Genomic DNA, 25,438 nt, shown 5'->3' with positions numbered 1-25,438 from the left:
AGCTACATACATTCAAATACATGCAGCCTCAGAAATGAGCCCTATATATAATCTGATTTCACAGGGCATTTGGTATGTAGTAATTAGCCTAAATCAGTGATTAGTACACCTCCATTAACAAGAAGTGGGAGCTCGCAGTAGCCAAATATAATTAGTAAAATGCATTGCATGTGTGCACCTGGCTATAAAGAGATTTGCATGATTTAAAGGACATAGTTACAATTCCCTACAATCATATTAAGGACATTGCCTGTTAGCTCAGCAAGCTACAAAAGGATATCTCATCTGTGTCTCTCAGATTCCAGCCAGAAAAACAGCATTTCCTCTGCTATTAACTAATCCCAGCAACCGTATATCTTGCTTATGAGTGGATTCACAAGCATTGTGGACTGCATTAACATCAAAAGATCCAGCTTTGTTGCAGTTGAAGGCAACTAAATCACAGTAAAGCTACACGTCTATGCTTGTGTTCCTATAGTGCTGTGCAATATTACAATTGCCATAGCAACATACAATGCTCTCTGTTGGACATCCCCCAAATTGACAAAGCTGTAGGGGTTCCACTTTCTCCGAGCACCATTAGCACCTGCCAAATTTCAGATCTCTTGAGAGAGAACTGAAAGGCACCAACTGCTTCCCCTAACCAATATATTACTCTCTGGAGGGGGTTCCATAGCTTTCTAGATGTCGTTTTTCTTATTGTGTTCTTCTTGCCAGTTCAAAGCAGCAAACTATTTTCAGGCAAAAATATTATTCAGGCTGTTCTGCTGAAGCATTAAATACACTGTAATAACTGATTTTGACAATTCTGAATGGAAATTCAACTGTGTAAAATGTAGCCTGCTGATTTATGTCTTTACTGCATCTTTGCCATTGTAATATTTTCAATCAAAACTTCAATATAAATGGAATCACGCTGTTGCAATGACAGAATCCTGATTTATATGTTTATCAGAACATAAGTTACAACATTCTCCTTAAGATCCATACACTTACGACAAATGTATCAAGTACGTAGGGCCACTTCTCCATTTCAAGTTTATTCCTTTCAGCATTCTAAGCTATGCTGTGTCATTAGGGTGATGATGATCCACTTGGGATGTCTTTCAGACTTTATTTCCTATTACCATCAAATGTGAAGAGGAATTAGCTTTAATTCAAATCATCTCTTTCATGAAATGGAGGTTTGTTGATGTCTCCTGTAAAGCCCAGGCCAATACTGAGTGAGTCAAAGAGCTGATATAGCCTGGTCCAGAACTGGACTGTACTCTCAAGAGCAGGAAAGTGAATAAATGAAGGTTGGGGGTAGAAGGTTGTGGGTACAGTCACCAAAACTCAGATGAAAGATGTGGTTATGAAGTTGGAATGAAAAGAAAGAAGTGGATGGGTGGCAGACAATAAAGAAAATAGGAAAAACAAGGTAGTTAGGGATCCATGACAGAATTGAAGGACAATCTTCTAGATAATATGAAAAGTTAAAATACAAACCATAAAGGGCAAAGATAACCTAATGATGAATTATTTGGCATACTGATTGGGGTCAGATGTACAGACAGCATGCATAACTAACCAAATTAGTAGATTTACAAATAGTGCATTCCCTACTTCTATGCCAGTGACTCCACTACTGAAAAAATTAAACAAGTCCGGATTAGGTCTTCCTGCAAAGAGTATTGGGAATCATAAATATGACTATGTTTGTGAAATCTCCAAAAGAAACGTACTGTAGGTGATTGAGATGTTAGTAAAAAGTCAGTAGGGTTCATTACTAACATAGGCGCTAAATGGCATTAGAGCAGTTGCCCATAGTAATGCTTCAGAGCCTAGTTTTGAAGATCTGATCATTTCATAAAGGAAACCTTGGTCAATTTAGCACATGCCTTTGTAAATCAACTCCAGTGTGTCATTGCTATAGTAGGGTACCTTAATTGTCAGAATTGTTATGCACTATTTCCATTGGGAATATGCAACAAACAAAAGACTCAAGCATGAAATTTGTCAGCAGTTTGCTTAAAAAAAGAAGATTAGAAGTCAGCACTCACCCATAGGGTATATTGGATGCAGGTGCAGGTCTGAGGTGGCCACTTCCACCCGTTCTGTGAACAATTTCAATAAACAGACAGCACCACACTTGAGGTAAATTCTTAAAAGGCCTTTATTCCAAAAGGGCTTATTTCAGGATGAACAAATAGCAGCTGCATTTTTACATATTCTGCCAATGTTCTTAAATGTAAATCATATGCAATATTCTTACGTTTTAAACGTTCCAGTTCTCTGAGCTGTTGTTTGCAGTCCTTGACATTGAGGAAATCGCTGTGTCCACCAACAGCTCCAGTAATACGCTGTTTGTCCATCTCAGTATATGCAAACGACATCTTAACCCTGTGGTGCACGACTCTCGTGGAGATTCAGAAAAGAAGATTAGAAGTCAGCACTCACCCATAGGGTATATTGGATGCAGGTGCAGGTCTGAGGTGGCCACTTCCACCCGTTCTGTGAACAATTTCAATAAACAGACAGCACCACACTTGAGGTAAATTCTTAAAAGGCCTTTATTCCAAAAGGGCTTATTTCAGGATGAACAAATATAACATAACTAACCAAATTAGTAGATTTACAAATAGTGCATTCCCTACTTCTATGCCAGTGACTCCACTACTGAAAAAATTAAACAAGTCCAGATTAGGTCTTCCTGCAAAGAGTATTGGGAATCATAAATATGACTATGTTTGTGAAATCTCCAAAAGAAACGTACTGTAGGTGATTGAGATGTTAGTAAAAAGTCAGTAGGGTTCATTACTAACATAGGCGCTAAATGGCATTAGAGCAGTTGCCCATAGTAATGCTTCAGAGCCTAGTTTTGAAGATCTGATCATTTCATAAAGGAAACCTTGGTCAATTTAGCACATGCCTTTGTAAATCAACTCCAGTGTGTCATTGCTATAGTAGGGTACCTTAATTGTCAGAATTGTTATGCACTATTTCCATTGGGAATATGCAACAAACAAAAGACTCAAGCATGAAATTTGTCAGCAGTTTGCTTAAATACTTTGTTCTGTTTTAATGGAAATGCCTTCACAATTTCTACAGTATAGATCTTCTTGTATGCATGTTTAGAAAAAGTCCTCCCAATCCATTTAATTGAATTTATAGTGACAAGAAGAAGTGAAGACAATTTTTTGGAAGTCTTCTATGTGGGGTTATGAGTAGTGAAATGCTTAGAATCCTGTTTTTCCAGATAAGAGATCTTTCCATAACATAAAAACATGAAAAAATATGCTACTGTTAAAAAACACATCAGGATTATTTTACCACCAACATGAATTTATTTCATATATATTTCATGAGAGATAAGTCCATGCATAGATCAGGGATATCTACCCCCACAAGCTCCAACAGGTGTAAGCATATCTCTCTCTCTGGGAAAAAGAGGAGCTTGGAAGAAGGGCCATCAAAGGAATGATAAAGATTCCACCTTTAACAATACTGTTTGCAAAGCAAATGGAGTTTGTTATATGATCATGTTTGATCATTTCAATTCCTCTTTTTTTACCTTGCAAAGCCCAGTTTATTTTTATTTTTTTGTGCAAATGGAAGATATTGGCTTTTATAACAGTTCTGTCCAACTTCTGTCCAACTTCTGTGGTACAGAGGGATGAAATTTTCCTGGTGTATGTAGTGTAGGGCGATAATGGAAGCCAGTGTTGACCACTCCCTGTTTTAAACCACACCATTTAAAACCACACCTATGTTACCACAAGAACTTTTAAGACCATATCCACTTTAGTGGTGGTAGCACACCATAAAACCAAATGGTTAGTGCTCACTGCACCAACTGCTCCCTCATATGTGAAACAAATTATTTAAACCTTATTAAGACATACCCTTAAATCAATATGCCCCATCTTTCCCTGTGAATAGCACAGAAACCACCAGCACATGATTAAATACCTTGTGGACCCCCTAACTAGTATTTCCAAATGCTAACAAACCCACACCAGGTTCACTTCCTCAGGTAGAGCATGGCACACACATACAAAGTATGACACACACATGCAGCATAGGGCAGGCATAGTATGGCACACACAAAGAGTGAGTGGCGTAACTAGATGTTATTGGGCCCCACAGCAAATTCATTTTAGGGGCCCCCAAATATGCAGAGGTTTTCCTGTTTTACCAATATATTTATTAAAATGGCTTATTACTTAGGGCTTCACGGGGTCCCCTATACCTCCTGGGCTGCAGGGTCTGCTTCCTCTGTAGATACACCCCTGCAAGGGGCATAGGGCAGGAAGAGTATGGCTCACACAGGCAGCATAGGGCAGGCAGAGTGTGAAACACAGGGAGCGTAGGGCAGGCAGCAATTTTTCTGAAGTATGAACAGGTGAACCATAAGGGCACTTTCAGTCTGGGACTAAGGTGTGAACATTACAGGGCTTTAGGGGTGTGAACAATAGAGGTGTCATAGGTGTGAACAATGCAGGAGGGATGAAAGGTGTGAACAATGAAGGAGTTTACTGTCTGAATTTGAGGTGTAAACAATGCAGGGGACAGTTAATATCAGTACTGATACCTTTTAAAGCTTACACAAGGTAAGCAAACACAGCAGGCAGCCTTTCATGTGGGGGCCACACAAGGGGAGGTCGTGGTCCACCAGTTAGACTGCACTGTTTTATACTGTTTGTAAATCATCTTGTCCTTTGATTTTATAGGTTTAATTTCTGCATTATCATTAAAAAAATCAACTATTGGAGACAAGGATTTTAAAATCTGTTGTTGTCTTCTACAGACGAGTTTCAATCAATATCTAATTGATGGCTGTAGGAGTCTTAAAATCCATGATGGCTGTAAGATTGGTGGTTACTTTAATGAAAATTCTGGGAAAACAATGAAAGCACTCATTTTTCTGGTGAGTGTTATATTCCTCTACTGCTACATATCTAAATATCTAAATATGTGGGGTACATTTAATAAAAGAGAGACAACAGATTGAAAGGAACACCCACAGTCTATCCTGATTATTGAAAGAGTAAAGCTAGTACAGTTGACTATATCATACTTGACTATATCATTCTAAGGTAGGTTATATGGTACCATATTCTATCAATCAACTACTTTTGTATAGATGAACAGTTTCCATCACAGATTAAAATCTTATATATTCATTTACAGACAAAGTCACCTTGAACAGTACAGTACTGGAGGGACCACAGGATCAATTCTGAGCTTCTGTAGCCTATTGTTAAGATATCATGTTCTATTATAAACTTAAAAATAAAGAGAAAAAATTGTAAAATGGCATGTAAATAAAATTCTGTGGTTTCTCTGAACTCCTTACTATACAATATTCTAAAAAAAAAAACTTGTAGAAAGATGTTTAGTAACAAATGTAAGTAAGTAAATAGAGTAAGTAAGTAAACAAAGTGTATTCAACTTATGGCAACATTTTTTTGAAATGGCACCAGATCCTTTAATAGTATGGGATCTATTATGCAGAAAATTTGGTTAACAAGATTGCATGGTGTTACTGATCCTTTAAATTAGAGGAGTCTAAATATGTTCATTCTTACTAAAATATTTTGTAAAGAAATCAAGTAAAGCTGCCTCTGCAGAGATTCATCAAGGTTAAGTTTCAAATATGTTAAAATCATTATTGCAGGAAACAATTTCATATTTTATATAAATATTGAACAAGCATGTTCCCCATGTCACTAACCACAGAACATTAAAATATGATAAATTAATAATTACGATGAAAAGCCCCTCTAAAGTCTAGCATCCAGTTCTATTGCATCACAATCAGACTAGTAAGACATATAAATCCATCAATGTCTGCATTCGACTCTTAACCGTTAGATGTGGTTGGCATTGGCAGACTAGAAAGTTATAGAGATGCTCATGTTCAGGTCATTAGTCATGAGCTGATAAACTCATTTAGCTTACCCATTCTTGCTAACAAAGCAATAACGTTGTGTTACTTTGGTTCATGTTGAAGTTCACAGAAATCCCAGAAGCAATGTAAAATATACTACATTTGATAAAGAGAATTTGGCTAATAATGCTATGACTTATGTTTTGGGCTTCTGCACCAGTCCAAAGCAGACATTAAGCCTGCATAGATTCACTATTGTTCCACATCTTTTCTGCTGATCTACAGAATATGTCTCACAATATACAATATATAGTGAATAAAGTACCCCCTCTTATAAATTATAAGGATATTATAAGTTACCGAGGAGTTTCATGACCATATAAAAACACAAGGCCAAAGGTAACTTCTAATATCCTCAAATTTTGCAACAGGGGGTACTTTGTTTATTATAATACACACATTTCAGTGAGTCATGTGACAGAAATGACATCAGAACTCACCGTTTATAACTGATGACATCAGAACTCACCGTTTATAAGGATATAATTTACAGGATATTCATGGCTTTTGTGTATTATATACATATACAGTAGAAAAGAGCCCAGAATATCCTGTAAATTATATCATTATAAATGGTGTTTAGTGATGTCATCAATTATAATCAGTGCTTAGTGATGTAATTTGTCACATGACTCAATAAAATTTTTGAATCATAATAAATAACGTACCCCTGTTGTAAAATATGATAAATACTAGACGTTCCATGACCCTGTATAACAGCACTGCCTGGCTTTTTAATATGGTCATAGAACTCCACCGTGACTTATAGGGGGTTATTTTTCAAAGATCGAGTTTGTGAGTTTTTTTCTACCTCAAATAAACTCACAACTCAAATGTTTGCTTATTAAAACCCTGATTGTAAAAAAAACTTGACTGGATTCAATCAGGGAAAAACTCAAATACCATGAATTTATTGAGTTTATAGGCTAAAAAACCTTGAATACTCAAATTTTTCATGTAACAATAATTGATCATGGCCTAACAATATCAGAAAATGGGGATCTACTGTGGACAGGCCTCAATCATTACAATTATAGGGTTGCTAAATATCTGGGCTGGTACAGTAAGTTCTGTATATAAATCATTTCTAGCCATAGTCATTTTCAGACTTTAGTTCTTTCAGATAGCAGAAGCTCATTTTATTAAATCCTTACTAAAAACAACATTTGGGTTTCAGGCGCTTGGCAGGAATGATAATATAATGCATAATCTCATCTATTTACAAACCACACTTTTAGCCCAGCAATTAATTAGTGGGAATTAAAAGCAGAAATGGAAGATATGAACATGCCTGTGATTGACAGATTGAGCCAAATGAAATGAGTTAAAATGCATTATGATTGGCTCCCTCTTCTCATGAAATGATGTAATGATGATTACATGGTAGCCTTGTGGAGTATTCTGTAAGATGATACTAAGGGGCAAATTAACTAAAGGGCGAAGTCGCTAACGCAAGCGGAAATTCGCCAGCGTGACGTCATTTTGCCACTTTGCCGATTTACTAACAGGTGCTGGCGTAAATTCGCTAGCGAAGTAGACCTACTCTAGCGCTACCTTATGCCAGTTGAAGGCGAAGGGACCTAACTACGCTCATTCACTAAGTTGCGGATTTTTGTGAATGTTACCTCTTTCGCCAGACTTTACTTCGCCGAAGTGCAATAGATATGGATCAGGAAGTCCCAAAAAAACGCGGGCGTCTTTTACTTTTTATAGGATGATAGGCTGAAAAAGATCAAAATTTTTTTAGGGTACCCTCCTTCCCCCCTGCATTTGATAACATATGGCACCTATACTATACTGTAGGCAAATGCGTAGAGCATTAGAACACATTTATTTAGGTTCCCTGGCCATGTGGAGTGTAATGTGTTTGATGCTGCATATACGGCCATTGTACTTTAACCGCAAGCCGTATGCAAATTTGCCATCGCTAGCGTAACTTTGAACCGCTGATCTTATATCGATAGCACAACTTTGCAAACGATCGGTAACTTGTGCGCAACTTTGGATCTTCGTGAATTTGCGAATCTACGACTGCGGCAAAGCCAACGCTGGCGCAACTTCAGAGGTAAATTTGCCTCCAAGAATATTTGGTTATCAGATTCAGAGTGCAGAAAATTAGTATTACCTTACTAATACTGTACTATAAAGTCAAGCTCTTTATAGTATAAGAGCAATGAACCCCATTCATTAATATTTTAAAGGGACCAGATAATCTTTTCATTGTCTGCCATGAAGGGATTTTGTAGGAGGATTCTGGAAAGAGTCAAGAGTCAACATATTATTTTTAAATTAAAAACAAAAAATGATGGACTTGTTTGTGCCAGAGTTGCTGGTTTATTTTAAAAGGCATTTAAGTCATTTAAGTTTATTTTACACTTTATCAGATCTTCAGAATGATCTTCCAAAATTCAGGAAATTAAACAATAGATTGTTTCCCATTTGCCCATTTACTGGCGTTGTGTTTTAGTGGGAAGGTTTAGCAATTTTTAAGTCACGCAGTACTTGGTGTTCGAGTACTTCAATACATTTAATGCCCCGAGGTTTTATCTTCTGTGACATTTTAGTGGTTAGTCTAATGGGCTCATCTCACCTCAGGGTTACTAATGAGGTCAGATAGTGCTCAATCTCCAAACTGAATTATTCAGTGCAGGCTACAGCAGACTTATGCTGTAGAAATCATTTCTGGCAGAAAAAAATAGACAGCAAAATATCAATGGAATTCTAGGTTTATAAGTTTTGTGCTTGCCTGCTGCACTAAGTACAGTATAGCCAACCTTAGCTCCCCTGTATTTGTTTCTGCTAAGGAAACCAAGATAACTGATGGAATCATGGAGAAAGCTAAGGAGGATATTTTAGCACATAGGCATCAACAGGAGCATTATTAACCTCATATAACCTAGTTGTCTAGAATTGGAAAATGTTTATTGTCACTAGGCACATCACAATTTCTTTTCAGTCATGCCATGTTTGTTTGCAAGAAGTGGACATTTAATTTGCATATTGCTGTCAATTATACGTTTCTTTATGCATACTGTATATGCAGTAATGAGCTGTAACAATAATATTACAAATCCTACTTTTTTATGTTATATATATATTTTAGATGATGTGCTTGGTATTAAAAACATTCTTTATACCCATGTATTAAAGGAAATCCACACTCACAGGTCTTATCTTTGTCATAAAGATGAATTTAATGCAAAGTCAATATTTTGTGTGTTATACCAGCCTTTCTGAAGGTTGGAAAAATGTTGGCTGCGCGCTAGATTAATCTTTTTGACCAAGATAAGATCTGTGAGTGCAGATTTCTGTTCAACACATGGGCATCTGTTTTTATGAGACTGCACCCAGACGCAGTGCTTCTGAAACACTGGCATTCTTTGGCATATTAGATTATTCTTTATGTTATCTACAGATTGAGCAAGATGAACTGATGTACACAAAGTCACACCTATTTCTCCATTGAATTAATGTTTTTAAGTAATGCTTTGTCTGTGCCAGATCTAAGGAAGAATATGTAGGTCTTCACCATCCTATCCCCTCAGGGCATTTTTGGGTCTGGCTGCCTGAGGCATCAGCCCCAATTCCACCCTCCACCTGCTGCATTGCTATTGCACTCTCTGCACTAGAAGAGACAAATTTAAATTAAAAAAAAAATCATTTGTTATCTGAGATGCCTTTTAGCAAGGTTCTGTTAGCCCCCTACCTGTCTCCTGGCAGGAGCATTGTTATCATCAGACTACAATGGAACCCTAAACTTACCACCTATCCGATAATTTATCATTATTTCCGAATGAGCATTATGGGGAAAGAGTTTGTGTAGAAAAAGGATTACCCTCGCACACCCTGGCCATTCGATCGATTGGAATTCCTGGTGCCCAGTGATGGGGCTGCCAGACCGATATCAGCCAAATATCAATCCGCCAGTTTTGAAAATCTCCTCGAGCTGGCCTTGACTGGGATTTAAAATAGGCCCTGGCATTTATAGTACACAGAGTACCAGCATTTTCACAGATTGTCAGTCTTGCTGACGAGGACCACTTTGGTTCATTGACATGGTGCTTGTCTGGTGGCCCCAGTATTTGATCCAATTATTGGACCTGATCAGATCAGCCTACTTTGGTCCTGTGGCTAATCTGGTAGATCTGGCGGTGTATGGCTACTTTAAGAGTGCCTAGGCTCTGAACCTACTTTGCTCAAACTACTTTGCAGTGACTTAAGGATGGGCTTTGCTGCAGGTGAAAATGCATTATCTATGCATTTATGGGTGACAATTATGGGTGACAATTTTTTTTTCGAAACATTTTTTTCTCCCATTGGAGTCTATAGACGTCATTTCCGCTGCGAAACTCGATGAAAAAATTCACTCATCCCTAGTGTTTACTTTATTTATTTCTTAGCCACAAATCTGAGCCTTAGAAACTGCAGTTACCTTTCTTTGCTAGTCTTGTTCTGGGTTTAATTTAGTCCAAGTTAAATTTACATTGCTAGTTTAATGTTAACACGTACCAGTGAATCACTCAGTTCTCTTCAATGGCAATAAAAGGAAGGAAACATGACTCCGGTATTTTCCTTTTTTTTAATAATAATGTCCAAGCCACAAAACTTTTCTGCTAAATGAGGTAGAACACAAATAAATATGTCTCTCCTTATGGAGTCTGGAAATATTCTGCACTTATTTTAGCTAAATGAAACCTGGGCAATGAGTTGGAACTGAAGTGTACAAGAAAAAGTTCCTGTTGATACTTTCTTGGTCTTAACTTTTATTGTTAACAGATCCTTATTTATTTAAAGATTGTGACATCATGCATTTCTAAAACATTTTTGTGGTCCAGCAACAATAGTGGTTGAGGGTGGCACAGTCTGTATACATTTTTGATGTCAGTTTTCCCTTCTTTATATAAGTTCCAACACCAGCATACTCACAGCAGTTACATTAAGCCTACTACTAGTATTCATTTGTCATTATAACTCAAATGTCCTTAATAATCAGTTTTAAAGATAGCATATTAAATCATAATGCAGTAAATGGACTGCTTGTTATTGTGTTTTTATGAATCATTATGTTCTAATTAGAAACTGCTCCCTTTGTATGCACAGCATCACCTGCCTATCTCCAGCCTTGTTATCTTCATTAAATACAGATATCAATAGAATTATTCATCTCTGCCCTAGTACAAAGCAGCAGGACTCCTTGCTCAGTCATTGGGTCTAAGATCCTATGTTCCATAATGGGCATGTGTTCCACCCCTGAGAGCACTCCACTCCATGTGCTCCACTTTGTATATTTATTGCAATATGACAAAAATTCCTATAGACATTTACTTTACAAATGGTACATTATCAGGCAGATTGACATGCAATACATCATGACAAGACTGATGCCCACTTACTGGTGACTAATTGCTGGAGAAAGAAATGTTTCCCTGAAACTGTAAGGGGTGAAATAATTAGCTTGTCCCTAATTATTATCACCACAACTTTCTCCTACTGAGTAGTGATGGGCGCATTTCTCCCGTTTTGCTTTGCCGAAAAATTTGTGAATATCTTCTCCATATGTAAAACAAATACGTTCTTCTTCTTAAATGAAACATTGGTCAGAACACCATCCGTTCTATGAACACATTCTCATACTGTATTTGACCTTATAAATTACTGTGAAGAATCCGAAATCAAATTATAGGTATCAGATACACTTGCCAGAAGAAACACAATATTGATTCGCTAGGCAGAAATGTAAATATATCAGGTAGGATATGGAGTACAAATGGAGAACTAAGATTGCATTTATTGTATTTAAGCTTAAATGTACTGCTAAAATAAAAAGAATTTAGAGCTTATTGTTGCAACTAGTACAAATAATATCACTATGGTGAGTAAATCTAAGCTTCCTAAGTGTTACAATGAAATGAAGAAGGCTGCACTGGTTGGTGAAGGGGGCCTTGTCCATAATTAAACATCACTTTTGAAGAAAAGCAAGCAATCCCTATTATTTTGAGGGACTCATTCCCTACTTTTTGATGCACTGCTACTAAAAAACTTTATTTCATTTATGTTTACACCTGCATGCGAGGGTGTTCCAAAATGTAAACAGTGGAGAGCAGATAATGATGCAAAGGTGCACCAAATAAACCCAGTGAATTGGATGCAAATACTGTTTTAAATATGTGTTTCTGAAGTGATGTAAACCCTACCTGTTTTTTGTCAAAACACAATAAAATCGCATCATGCACAATGGTAGTGGATGTAATGTGGAGCATGACCACAACTATGCTGAAATTATGGTAAAACACGGCATTATGGGTAAAAAAATGATGAGGGTTTTAACACTGATGGTTATGCATTTAGATACTGTAATAACTGGGTGCCCTACTCCTCACTTTGTTACTTAAAAACTTTGAAGTAGTAGTTCAGCTGTGGTCCAGCTACAATTACCAAATCCTTCTGCAGTTAGTGAGATATTGGTGTCTACCATCTAAACCAAAGCTAGAGATCTATAGATCACTGAGGTAAACATGAAATATTGTGTTAGTACTAAATGTAGTCATTTAGCCAAGAACTGGCCAAAGAGCTCCTCTGATATTGACAGAGCAATTTAGATAAAGAGATAGGTAATAGATAGATAGATAGATAGATAGATAGATAGATAGATAGATAGATAGATAGATAGATAGATAGATAGATAGATAGATAGATAGATAATTGATAGATAAATAGATAATAGATAGATAGATAGATAGATAGATAATTGATAGATAGATAGATAGATAGATAGATAGATAGATAGATAGATAGATAGATAGATAGATGAATTTAGATGCTGGAGTAACAAATTGCCATATATAAAGTACTAACTACTTGTAAAACAGACCATATAAGCCTTGTGATGCAAATAGTAGCAGATTTAGTTATACTAGTCATGAAGCAAGACTGTTTATTGAGGAAAAGATCTAATATTTCATGTCAGCCAATTGGCTATTCACTGATTTGTAGCGCTCACCAAGCTAAACCTGAGCCGAGATAGGTGATAGATAGATAGATAGATAGATAGATAGATAGATAGATAGATAGATAGATAGATAATTGATAGATAGATAGATAGATAATAGATAGATAGATAGATAGATAGATAGATAGATAGATAATTGATAGATAGATAGATAGATAGATAGATAGATAGATAGATAGATAGATGGATAGATAGATGAATTTAGATGCTGGAGTAACAAATTGCCATATATGAAGTACTAACTACTTGTAAAACAGACCATATAAGCCTTGTGATGCAAATAGTAGCAGATTTAGTTATACTAGTCATGAAGAAAGACTGTTTATTGAGGAAGAGATCTAATATTTCATGTAAGCCATTTGGCTATTCACTGATTTGTAGCGCTCACCAAGCTAAACCTGAGCCGTGTGCCTCAGTCGCCATGGTGATGAAGGTCTTGATTAAAGCAGCGTCACTGTAGCAATCACTGAAACCTTGAACGAGCAGATAAAACTAGATTAAGAAAAGAGAGAGGCCCATAAGTGGCGGGTGACACATGTGAGCCCTTTAAAGGACCAGTAACAGAAAAATTGCAAGCTTTGCTTCAGAGGCTCTTACATTCCTAAATATGAGCTAAGAGAGCTGTTGTTCATGTTCTGCAGAACTCCATCTGTGGTACCATCGAAGGACATGTGTCTTTTTTCAACCTAACTTACTGTTACTATGAGTACTTTAATTTGTGTGCTAAATAAATATATCTTACTGGTTCAAGAATTTCTGGGATTCAAAATCCTGTTTGTGCATCTGTTGTTATAGTTCTGCAACACCTCTTGCTTCCACTCATGTGTTTAATGGCCTGTCTCAGAGGGGCCAGAGGCATAACAGGCTAGCCCCAGCCCCCCCCCCAAACCTTCAGAGGGGCACGACTACTCTTACCCAGCCCTCCGCGTGGCCATTCTTAACTTGCCCTCCACTCGCCCACTCCCTGTCCTCCGCTCCCTGACTGCCATTGTCCTCTACTCCCTGCCCACCAATAAGTGGCTGGGGAGGGGGATTTCCATCTTCCTAAAAGGGGAACTCCACAAAAACATAAATTAAAGGGCATGTAAAGTCTAAAATAGAATAAGCCTAGAAATGCTGTATTTTGTATACTAAAAGTAAACATGAACTTACTGCACCACAAGCCTAATCAAACAAATAATGTATGCTTTCAAAGTTAGCTACGTGGGGTCACCATCTTGTAACCTTGTTAAACATCTTTGCAAGACTAAGACTGTGCACATGCTCAGTGTGGTCTGGGCTGCTTAGGGATCATCATAAACAAGGCTGCTTGAGTTCTGTATGGCTGGGAAGTAAGTCAGGGGCTCCCCTTGCTATTCATAAGTATACAGACAGGTTTCTTATAAAAACAGTACACATTTTTTAATTAAGGTATATCGGAGATAGGTTTCTTTTTCATTAAAGAAAGTAAGAATTGGATTTTATTTTTTTGCCTTTATATGCCCTTTAAGCTTTTTGAAAAGTAAACTTAATTTCAAGCAACTTTGCAATTTACATCAATTAAAAAATAAGCAGACCTTTCAGGATTTTTAATGGTTTCTGATAGTTCCACAAGCCTAGCCCCCTGCTCTCCTGCTGATCTCTCTGACTACTTTGCTGAGCTGGCTGACTACTGTTACTTTGTATCAACAGCCATCTGTCCTCAGCCTGCATCCTCCAAACCCCACAATTCCCTGCACATGTGATTTCAATAAGGAAAGGAACATCACAGTGCAATGCATTGTAGGTTATGTAGTTCCTGCTGTCTGTAAGCTGTGGACAAGTTGTTACAATTTGCAACATCAGTGTTTTAGTCCTTCCCTGCCAGGATTTCAAATGATGCAGAAAGAGAAGAACTGTTATACAGCTGTATTTTAGTATAGAAAATGGCATCTATCCATACTTTTTGAAGAAACAGGTAACTGTGATGGGTATATTAGGGTTTTGGAAGCCAGAGTTCTCCTTTAATTTCTATAAAGGAAGCAGACCGCATGGTTGGGCCCTATGTGGCCATGGGGTATCTGTCCTCTATAGTTACACCAGTGATGTAACTGTTGCTTTACACCAGTTAAAGGGGATGTTAAGGCAAAAAAAATAAAATCCAATTTTTACTTTCTTTAATGAAAAAGAAATCTATCTCCAATATACTTCAATTAACAAATATTTAATTTTTTATAAGAAATCTGATTCTATACAGTGAAATCCCCCCTTCGTTTTACTTGCTCTGACTGCTACTTGCTCTGCAGAGAAGCAATCATACTTTCAAACAGCAGGGAGCCCCCTACCTTACTTCCCTAACCTCAAGCAGCTTTGTTTGTTTCCCTGTAGAGCAGCCAGCGACTGTGCAGAGATTTGTATCCGTAAGACCCAGTGCAGTCTGCATATTCTGATTACTAATCAGTCTTGCTGTATAGGCTTCTATGGCAGAAATTATTTGACCTTGTGCTGTTATGATAATTTATGACGATCCCTAAGCTTAACCTCCCAACTGAAGCCCATGCCACAGTAAGCATGTGCATAGTCTTGGTCTTGCAAATATGTTTAAAGGGATCCTGTCATCGGAAAACATGTTTTTTTTCAAAACACATAAGTTAATAGTGCTACTCCAGCAGAATTCTGCACTGAAATCCATTTCTCAAAAGAGCAAACAGATTTTTTTATATTCAATTTTGAAATCTGACATGGGGCTAGACATTTTGTCAATTTCCCAGCTGCCCCTGGTCATGTGACTTGTGCCTGCACTTTAGGAGAGAAATGCTTTCTGGCAGGCTGCTGTTTTTCCTTCTCAATGTAACTGAATGTGTCTCAGTGAGACATGGGTTTTTACTATTGAGTGTTGTTCTTAGATCTACCAGGCAGTTGTTATCTTGTGTTAGGGAGTTGTTATCTGGTTACCTTCCCATTGTTCTTTTGTTTGGCTGCTGGGGGGGAAAAGGGAGGGGTTGATATCACTCCAACTTGCAGTACAGCAGTAAAGAGTGATTGAAGTTTATCAGAGCACAAGTCACATGACTTGGGGCAGCTGGGAAATTGACAATATGTCTAGCCCCATGTCAGATTTCAAAATTGAATATGAAAAAATCAGTTTGCTCTTTTGAGAAATGGATTTCAGTGCAGAATTCTGCTGGAGCAGCACCATTAACTGATCCATTTTGAAAACATTTTTTTTCCCATGACAGTATCCCTTTAACATAGTTACAAGATGACAGCCAACTTTAAAAGCATACATGATTTGTTTAATTAGCATTCTGGTGCAGTAAGTTAATGTTTATATTTAGTAAACAAAATACAGCATTTCTAGCATTATTCTATTCCCCTTTAAGGGGGAGCTAGTCCTGGGTAGAAAAATAAGAATTACAAATCCCTTTAAGTCTTACAGTATATAGCAGTAAAGTTGGCTGATTCTATTGTGCATTACTGGCTCAAATCATCTAAACAATTCCAGAGCTGCCACTGTGTTTACACTGCTACAGTGCCCAAAATTCTTCCCATGTCCTACAGGTCTTAACAGTTCAACAAGGCAAAAATGCCATGCATGAGTCTGTACACAGATATGTAGTCGCAAAGCAACATTCATTATAAAATAGAATTGTTGATGCAAACATGCAGTAGATAACCTTTTTAAATGCAAATAAAATATTTTCCTTTGCTGGTATTACCAGACCATTAGGACATTTCAAGATGTTGAATTCTTTTGTTATGCAGGGGTTGAATTTGGAACTTTACAGAGCACCATGTAGGATGTGGCCCTCTTCCTTCTGCTAACAGAGGAACCGGGGGGGGGGAGGATGTGATGCTGCTGAGCAGAACCAAGAGAAACTGAGAGCACAATGTAGATTTGGAGGAACTGTTCTCTATGTCACTCACGCAGAGCTTTCTGTCTAGAGGCGCTGCCTTCCCATCTCATCTGCAGTGTAACAGCTGTGTGCTGCTGCCAGGAATAAAACTCACGCAGAAGAGGAAGGAAGGGTGGAATGAATCAAAGAAGGAAGGTTGTCTTTCAATCTGACACCAAGCTTTCAGATACCATTATACACAAGTTTATTGTATTCGCTGCTGCCGGAAATTGAAATCTGAGCTTCCACAGGGTGCACTATACTTAGCAGCTGATTCTGTGCAGACTCATTATGTCTGTGCACAGTAAATAAGCAAATAGGTAGAGCATATTGGCATACTATAAATGCCCATAGATATATGCCCGCTCCCTACAGCTGTGGTTGATGGGAGTTATAGATCTATCAATAGACGGATACAAGAAAACAAAAGTTTGAACTTAAAACAACTGTATAGATAAAATTACATAGACCCAAAAAAGTCCCATTAAATCTACCACCTTACATTTGAATTATCTGACACTGAGAACATGGTAATTATTCTTGGATAACAGGTGTTTTTTTATTGGATATGTGTCTGGCAAATGCTTTGTGCTGGAGCTGTTTGAACGGTTTCCAGACAGACCGAAACTCATAGTAATTTATAGTGTTGCAAGTGTTCAAAACTCTTATTTTGTGTGACCTTAATTAACTAGCAGGGAAACTTTGCGTTAGAGAATTGATCAATGATTCATTACAGCTCTGTAACTTTCCAATCAATGCCCCACTTAGCTCCAAAAGTCACACTGCTGCTCCGTGTTACCTGTTGTACATTTGGAAACAATTAAAATCTTTACAAGAAAATTGTTTTTTTATGGAAAGAGAGATGAACTTCAGCAATTGTGCTTGATATTGGGCTCTGGAGGCAACATTAAAACAAAAACTTGTCTAATATTTAGAACACTATAAAGAATACAGGTCCAACTTCTGTTTTGATTAATGCAGCACTGTCCAATAGGGGGAGGGGTAATAAATATTGGTGCCATTTTCTTGTGGTTTAGTAACACATAACACAAAATCTGCAGTTTCATTGGTCTGCAGTTGTTAGGCAGATGAGAACTGTAAAGGCCTAATAACTCTATAATAATGTATTCTATATTGATGTAAATATTACATTTACAGCCCAGGGTAGAAATTTGCAATTCATGTGCTTGCTTGTCCGCATAAAAATCACTAAAAAGACAATTTGCCTATTCACTAAAAGACAAGCAACACATTTCATTAATGAATTACCTTGTCGATGAAGAACTTTCGATTTATTTCGCAAGGCCAATTTCAATCGATCGTAAATCCACTTATTTATGAAAGTGTGAAAATTTCAATTCATTAGCCATTTTCACAAAAATCTCTTTCGCCAGGTTCTGACTGATGAAGCTACATCCTCAGCATTATTATGTCAGTGACATCATATCCTGTGTTCCAAAAAATCATAAGTAGGAGTTAAAACACTGGCGTTTTGTCATATTTAAAGTGGGATTATGTTTGCAAGTTGTAACTGTTAAACATACAGTAACTTCTTTATACTTTTTTTTTGAACATTTGAAGCTCATGCCACATTTTTTTAGGGTGGTCTCATGTCTATGACAATAGAGGATCTCTGTCTTTCTTTTGCTTCCTTTGACATTTTGAAAAAGGAATGGCCACTTCCAGCAGCGCTGTAAAGTAAATGTGTTTATACAGCTAAACCACATTAATTACATACATAGAACATATGGAGTTACATACATCACAACCAATACGGTACAAAAGGTGAGGAAGGCCCTGTGCAAAAGAGCTTACAATCTACAGGGAAGGGAATAAGACACAAGGGGGCAAATTCACTAAGCCGCGAAGCGCCGAACGCTAGCGTTAATTCGCTAGCGTTTGGCATTTTCACTACTGCGCAAATTCACTAACGAACGCTGGCGTAGTTTCGCTAGTGTTACTTCGCAACCTTACGCCAGGCGAATTTTCGCTAGTGACGAAACTACGCAAATACACTAACTTGCGCAGTGTACTGAACGTTACCTTTTACGCTAGACTTCCTTCGCCACCTCAGACCTGGCGAAGCGCAATAGAGTAGATAGGGATTGTTTAAAAAAAAGTCAATTTTTTTCTAAGTCCCAAAAAACGCTGGCGTGTTTTCTACATGATGGCTGATAGGCTGAAAAAGATCGAAAAAATTTTGGGGCTCCCCTTCCTCCCCCTACATTTCCTGACTCATGGCAACTTACCTAGACAGTAGGCACATGTGTAGGGCAAAATAAAAATTTTATTTGCTGATTTGAAGGTTTTCTAGGCATTTGTAGTGCAGATACGTGTTCCTCGCGCCGTATGCAAATTAGCCTTCGCTAGCGTAACTTCGCTTTATATAGCGAATCAACGCTATCGCAACTCCGCAACCTTACGCTACCCCTGTGCGCAACTTCGGATTTTAGTGAATTTGCTGAGCCCTGGTGAAACAACACCTGGCGAAGTGTGGCGAAGTTGCGCCTGGCGCAACTTCGCATCTTAGTGAATTTGCCCCAAGGTGTGGGAGTGGGCAAGATCAGAATTAAGTGAGTGAGAGATGTAGTATTGTATGTGGTATTGCATTTGGTTGTTAAGCAGAATGAGGGTAGACTTCTCTAAAGTTTTCAGAGATCTTTTGAAAGCAGAAAGTTTGGGAGAAAGTTGGACAGACGTGGGAGAGAGTTACAGAGGAGGGGTGCAGCCCTTGCAAAGTCTTGAATGCGACCATGCGAAGAGGTAATGAGAGAAGAGTTGAGTTGCAGGTCAGTAGAGGAGAGTAGAAAGCGGTTGGGTGAGAATATAGAGATGAGATCAGAGATGTAGGGAGGGGCAGAGTTATGAAGTGCTTTGAATGTCAGGGTCATTAATTTGAATTTTATTCTGAAAGGTAGAGGAAGCCAGTGTAGGGATTGGCAGAGTGGCATGGCAGAGGAGGAGCGGTTGCTGAGACTTATGAGCCCCGCAGCAGTGTTCATTATGGACTGGAGAGGTGACAGTCTCTGGAGGGGATGGCCAATTAAAAGAGATTACAGTAGTCTAGATGTGATATGACGAGAGAGGGAATACGAATTTTGGCCGCATCTTGGATGATGATTGTATTTTGGATATGTTCCTTAGATAGAAGTGACATGATTAAGTAAGTTACTGTATAGGAGGACTGAGGAGTGAAGGACAGGGCAGAATCTAAGATAACCCCAAGGCCCAGGGTCTGGGAAGATGGGGTGATAGTGGAATTGTTAGCTATGATGGATACTTCCGGGATGTTAATAGTCTTAGTTGGAGGGAAGAGAATCATTTCCATTTTAGAGAGGTTTAATTTAAGGTAGTGTTGCAACATCCAAGTAGAAATAGCGGACAGGCAGGAGGAGACCCGAGTTAGGAGTTCTGGGTTGAGATCAGGAGAGGAGAGATAGATCTGAGTGTCATCAGTAGAGAGGTGGTTGTGGAAACCATATGAGTTGATTAGTTTGCCAAGGGAGGAAGTATAGAGGGAGAATAATAAGATGCCCAGGACAGAGCCTTGAGGAACCCCAACAGAAAGAGGAAGGGGAGAAGATGCTACTCCATTGTAGGAGACACTGAAGGAACGATTAGTGAGGTAAGAAGAGAACCAGGATAGGGCCATGTCACAAAGGCCAAGTGAATGGAGGGACTGGAGAAGAAGAAAATGGTCCACGGTGTCAAATGCAGCAGAGGGATCAAGTAGTATTAGCAGTGAGAAATTATTGTTGGCTTTAGCGGTTAAAAGGTCATTAGTTAGTAAAGTTAGGGCAGTTTCAGTGGAGTGTTGTTGCTTAAAACCAGATTGTAGGGGGTCCAGCAGGTTATTGTCAGAGAGGAATGAGGTTAGTCTTGCCCCCCACTGCCGCTTGTTACTTCATGCATAGGGGGGGCAGCTGGCAGGTAGCTGCCAGGGTACCCAGTTGGTTTGGCCTGCCTCTGCTGCACCCCCCTTCCCCATGAAACTAAAGGCCTAGAAATAACTGACTACTTACACATTCCAGTTTCAGTAGAAGTGATGATGGTCACACCTTCATTGATTGACATTATATACTAAATACAATACATCAAATAAATTGAGAAACAACAGTGTTTCATAACAATAATTTCATAAAGATAAGTGCCTGGAAATGTGGATGGGGACATCAAATTATGTGCATGACAACCATACCAGGTCACCAGCCTCTTCCTCTTCCAGCAAGTTGGATACAGAGGTTTACATGCTTAAGTAACACCAGGGCAGGAACTAGGGGTAGGCAGAAGAGGCAGCTGCCTAGGGCGCAATGATTATGGGGTGCTGGGCAGCTACCTCTTCTGCCTACCCCTAGACTGGACTCACCTGGAACTTCGTGTATGCAATGCGCCCCAAACGTTACTGCACATGCGCACCAGCGCCGTTACTGTGCATGCGCACCAGTGCGTGTGACGGGAGAAGGATGGGGGCGAGCTGGCAGCTGGGCTGCCTTGGGCGCCCGGCTTGCCTGGCCGCCTCTGAGTAACACATAACATGACATCTCCAAAAGACCATGGTTTTGTAAGGTGGAACTCCAAGCTGGGTAATAATAAATAAAACACCTCAACTTGTTAAATTAGATATTGCAAAATCGAATCTCCAATGCCAGGGACCCACCACAGAATGCAGGACTTAAAACCTCAAACCTGCATAACTTGGACTGAATGCTAGATCCATGGAAAAAACATATAAACACTACTCAATTTTAGGGAGTAACAGGAAACCATGACAGTTCCAGGGACTTCTGGACTGGGCACAGTCACTCAACACAATATTAGTTGACAGTGTTTTGAAGAAGGAAGTCAAGGTAGGCAGGACAGACTCCAATTTTAGGGGTTTCATGACATGGTAGCAAGAGAAGGAGGAGACATTGAAGGCAGTGGGGCACCAGTAGTAGTCTGGGAGCCAAATACTCAGCAACTGATGTCCAAAATGGATGTCTTGCCTGAATTTAAAAAGTTCAAATCCCTTAAATTTCACTGTGCCTTTTACAAAACCACTTAACCCAGCTACTTAACCCCTACCTGCCAGGACTGTCTTGCCTTTGAAACGTACAAGGTAGTCAGCACAGCCTCCTGGCTTCTTCTTACTTGTGATGCAGGTTTTCCCAGTGACCATTTTTCCACAGGTATACACTTTCCGGTTGCAAGATGAAACAGCACCACTCCTTTTTAAAATAAAAATGCCTTCATTGGAACCCTTTAGAGCAGTGATCCACAACCAGTAGCTTGTGAGCAACATGTTGCTCTCCAACCCCTTGGATGTTGCTCCCAGTGGCCTCAAAGCAGGTGCTTATTTTTGAATTCCAGGCTTGGAGGCAAGTTTGGTTGCATAAAAACCAAGGGTACTGCCAAACAGAGCCTCGATGTAGAATGAAAATCCATATAGGGGCTATCAAATGGCCAATCACAGCACTTATTTGGCACCTAAAGAACATTTTTCATGCTAGTGTTGCTCCTAAACTCCTTTTACTTCTGAATGTTGCTCACAGGTTCAAGAGGTTGGGGATCCCTTCTTTAGGGCATTACAGCAATGTTTCAGGTCACACCTGACCATTTGTCAAGCTTAACTGACAATTTACATCACACTCTTTATACCCCCACCTCTCCATCTAGTGGTTAATACACATCATGTGATAGGTAACACACTAACTTAACTGTCCATTAATGTTTCCAATAGTGAAAAAGACGATTCAAGTGTAGCAAATCTGTAAAAGAAACAAAATAGAAATAGTATATAAAAAAACTATTAAAATTGTAATTATTTTATCTAAAAATTGGTTTCAGGTCGTATTCTTTGTTTAAACCTAAAGGGGCTAATGTTTCAAGTCTCCCGATCCAGGAAGCTTCTTTAAATAGTAACTCTTACTGCTGACGCTGGAAAATAAACGCGGCCAGGAACCTCTTAAACCGATCCTGGTGTGTGAAGGCGCCTCATTTGCTGCCTACCAGCGAGTGAACCCCCACAAAAAAAAAATATATATATATATATATATAATTAGAGAAATAATAGCAACAGTTGTTAACAGGTCACTGGGTATTGTAGTTCATCTTGAAAAAAGGGCCGGACTTAAAGGACCGGACTAAAGAGATTTTCAAAGCTTGCTGCTGCTCAACGGGAAACGATTTGTACACTTGGCCAAGATGACACTGTTTTGAAAGTCTCAACAAAGATACAGGATTATAGCGACAGATTTTGCAATTTTAATGACAGAAGAAGTCATCTGTGACAGCCAAGGAATAGATGAAAATTGTTAATTATATTCCTGTTACTTCTCAGCAACGGAACCGACCAATTCAGATTGGCTTCGGGGGTGGTTTGGTCAATTTAGAAACAGAATAAGCCAACTTGTTGTTATGGTACTAGGAATATACATGATTAAGTTGTTGGAGAACAGACAATCATTGTGTGCTGTGACAAGAACAGAGAGCAGATTTAGGCGCTCCCACACTAATTTACTCAGCAAGGCAGATACTAATTTAAGAGGCAAATGTGTGAATATCTGCGCCTGCTATTAACACCCTACTCCAAAGTGGCATGTTTAGCATTGATTAGCATAGAAATATAAGTCCGAAAGTCTTCATTTGTTTCAACAATTGGCATTTGATTTAAAAAAAATACTAAAACAACCCCTTTTTAAGCAGTGTTTTGCCAATGGAATTTACTGCATTTTCCTTTAATAATATGTGACAAAGTGGTTCATTTATACGGCATTTATTGCAGTTTTAGCAATAAGTACGTGAAAGCTTTTTAATTTGAGTTATTTGTCAGGTTATTGCTATTTACATAAGTGATTTTTATAATAGCAACTAATCTCATTCTGACTGATAGACAAAAAGAAAAGCCTGCAAACAGTCTCTTAACCGGTCGTATGTGATTGAGTATTATTACTTGTTATCAATGGTTTAGCTATAGCGACTGGCTGGAAAGAAGAATGTGATTCCCTTTCAGTTGTTATTGTTAGCAAGATCAATAACTGGCCGGCAATTTTAGTGTCAGCAACTTTACACCATCTCATACTAATATCCACTGGACATTCTGCTCATCTTATGTTCATGTTCTTTATTGTTGGTATGTGTGTGTATATTATATATATATATATATATATATATATATATATATATATATATATATATATATATATATATATATATATATATATATATATATATATATATATATATATATGGTCCAGGGCCTACTGGGGCTTAGGATTCAGGGGTCCTCATACCCTCTGGGCACTTTCTTCACCTTATGTGGTAAGAATGGGGCTAGTCTGACTCTGGCCCTGATGTGGCACTTTGAAACATATTTGCCAAGATTCAATTACAGGTATGAGATCTATTTTCCAGAAATGCATTTAACATTTAATAAGCCCAATATAATTGGATCCCATACCTGTACACGCTATTGTTTTAGTAGTACATAGAACATGATAATCATTTGATTTATTTGATTTAAATAGACTCTATGGAAAAATATTATAAACTGCTATAAATATGTGCCATTATCCAAAGGTCAGGAATATAATACTGCTGTTACAGTAGCAGTTTTAGTATAACTGTAAAGAAGCTGGACAAATCATGTTTAGCTTCAGCTAAAGAGTGTGCCATGATGGTTAATGAGCTCTTTGTGGTTTCCTGCACAGGAAAACATTTAAAGCAGTTCCTTTAAAGTTGGTTCAGAATAGGTTTTCCTGAAAGTGATCTCTACAGTAGAGTAAGTCATATAATCCTAGAAGGCAAGGTTTGTTAGTCAGTTTGCATTGCAGAACTTGCTGGTTCAATGGTAGAAAAAGTAAATCAAATAATATATATATATATATATATATATATATATATATATATATATATATATATATATATATATATATATATATATATATATATATATATATATATATAATGTTCCAAGTGGACCAGCACACCAAATCTTCAATCAAAAAAGGTTTATTTCAACATCACTCATGTGTCCAACGTTTCGGCCCACATTAGGGCCTTTATCAAGGATAAGTGCAAGTGATCATGTGGGTGTTTAAATTGACCAAGCACCCACTTTCAACCTACAAGGAAGGAGTGCAGGTACTTTGTGAATGTCTATATATATATATATATATATATATATATATATACAAAAGAAATTGTGCAACCTGCAGACCAGTGTTGGACTGGCTGGCAGGACACCAGGAAACTTGGTGGGCCCCTGGACTTTATGGGCCCCGTCAACCCAGGCCTGCTCCACTGCACAGATTCAGGCCCAATTTTCTGCCCAAACCAGGGTTGCTATTGTACCCAGACAGTCCCCACTACCCGCAAGGGCCTTCACTACTGCACACTGGCTGTCCCCTCTACTCTCCTGTCCCCTCTCTCCACCCAGACCATCCCCTCTTCCTGATTTTAGGTGGAAAGTAAGGTAAAAAATGCATTGGGCACGTGAGTGGTGGGTAACGGCCCTTTAAAGTAAGCCTTGGTGGGCCTGGATGTCCTAGTCTGACCCTGTTTAAGGATAGTGCCACACTATGTGGATCTCGGTCTGCAGAGTAATGCAGGTCGATAATCTGCTCCTTCACTGTTGCCTGCTGCCCTTCTGCCCAATGTGCCTGC

This window comes from Xenopus laevis, chromosome 3L (genome assembly GCF_017654675.1).
Source record: "Xenopus laevis strain J_2021 chromosome 3L, Xenopus_laevis_v10.1, whole genome shotgun sequence".
NCBI lineage: Eukaryota > Metazoa > Chordata > Amphibia > Anura > Pipidae > Xenopus > Xenopus laevis.
Note: the sequence above shows the minus strand (reverse complement) of the source record.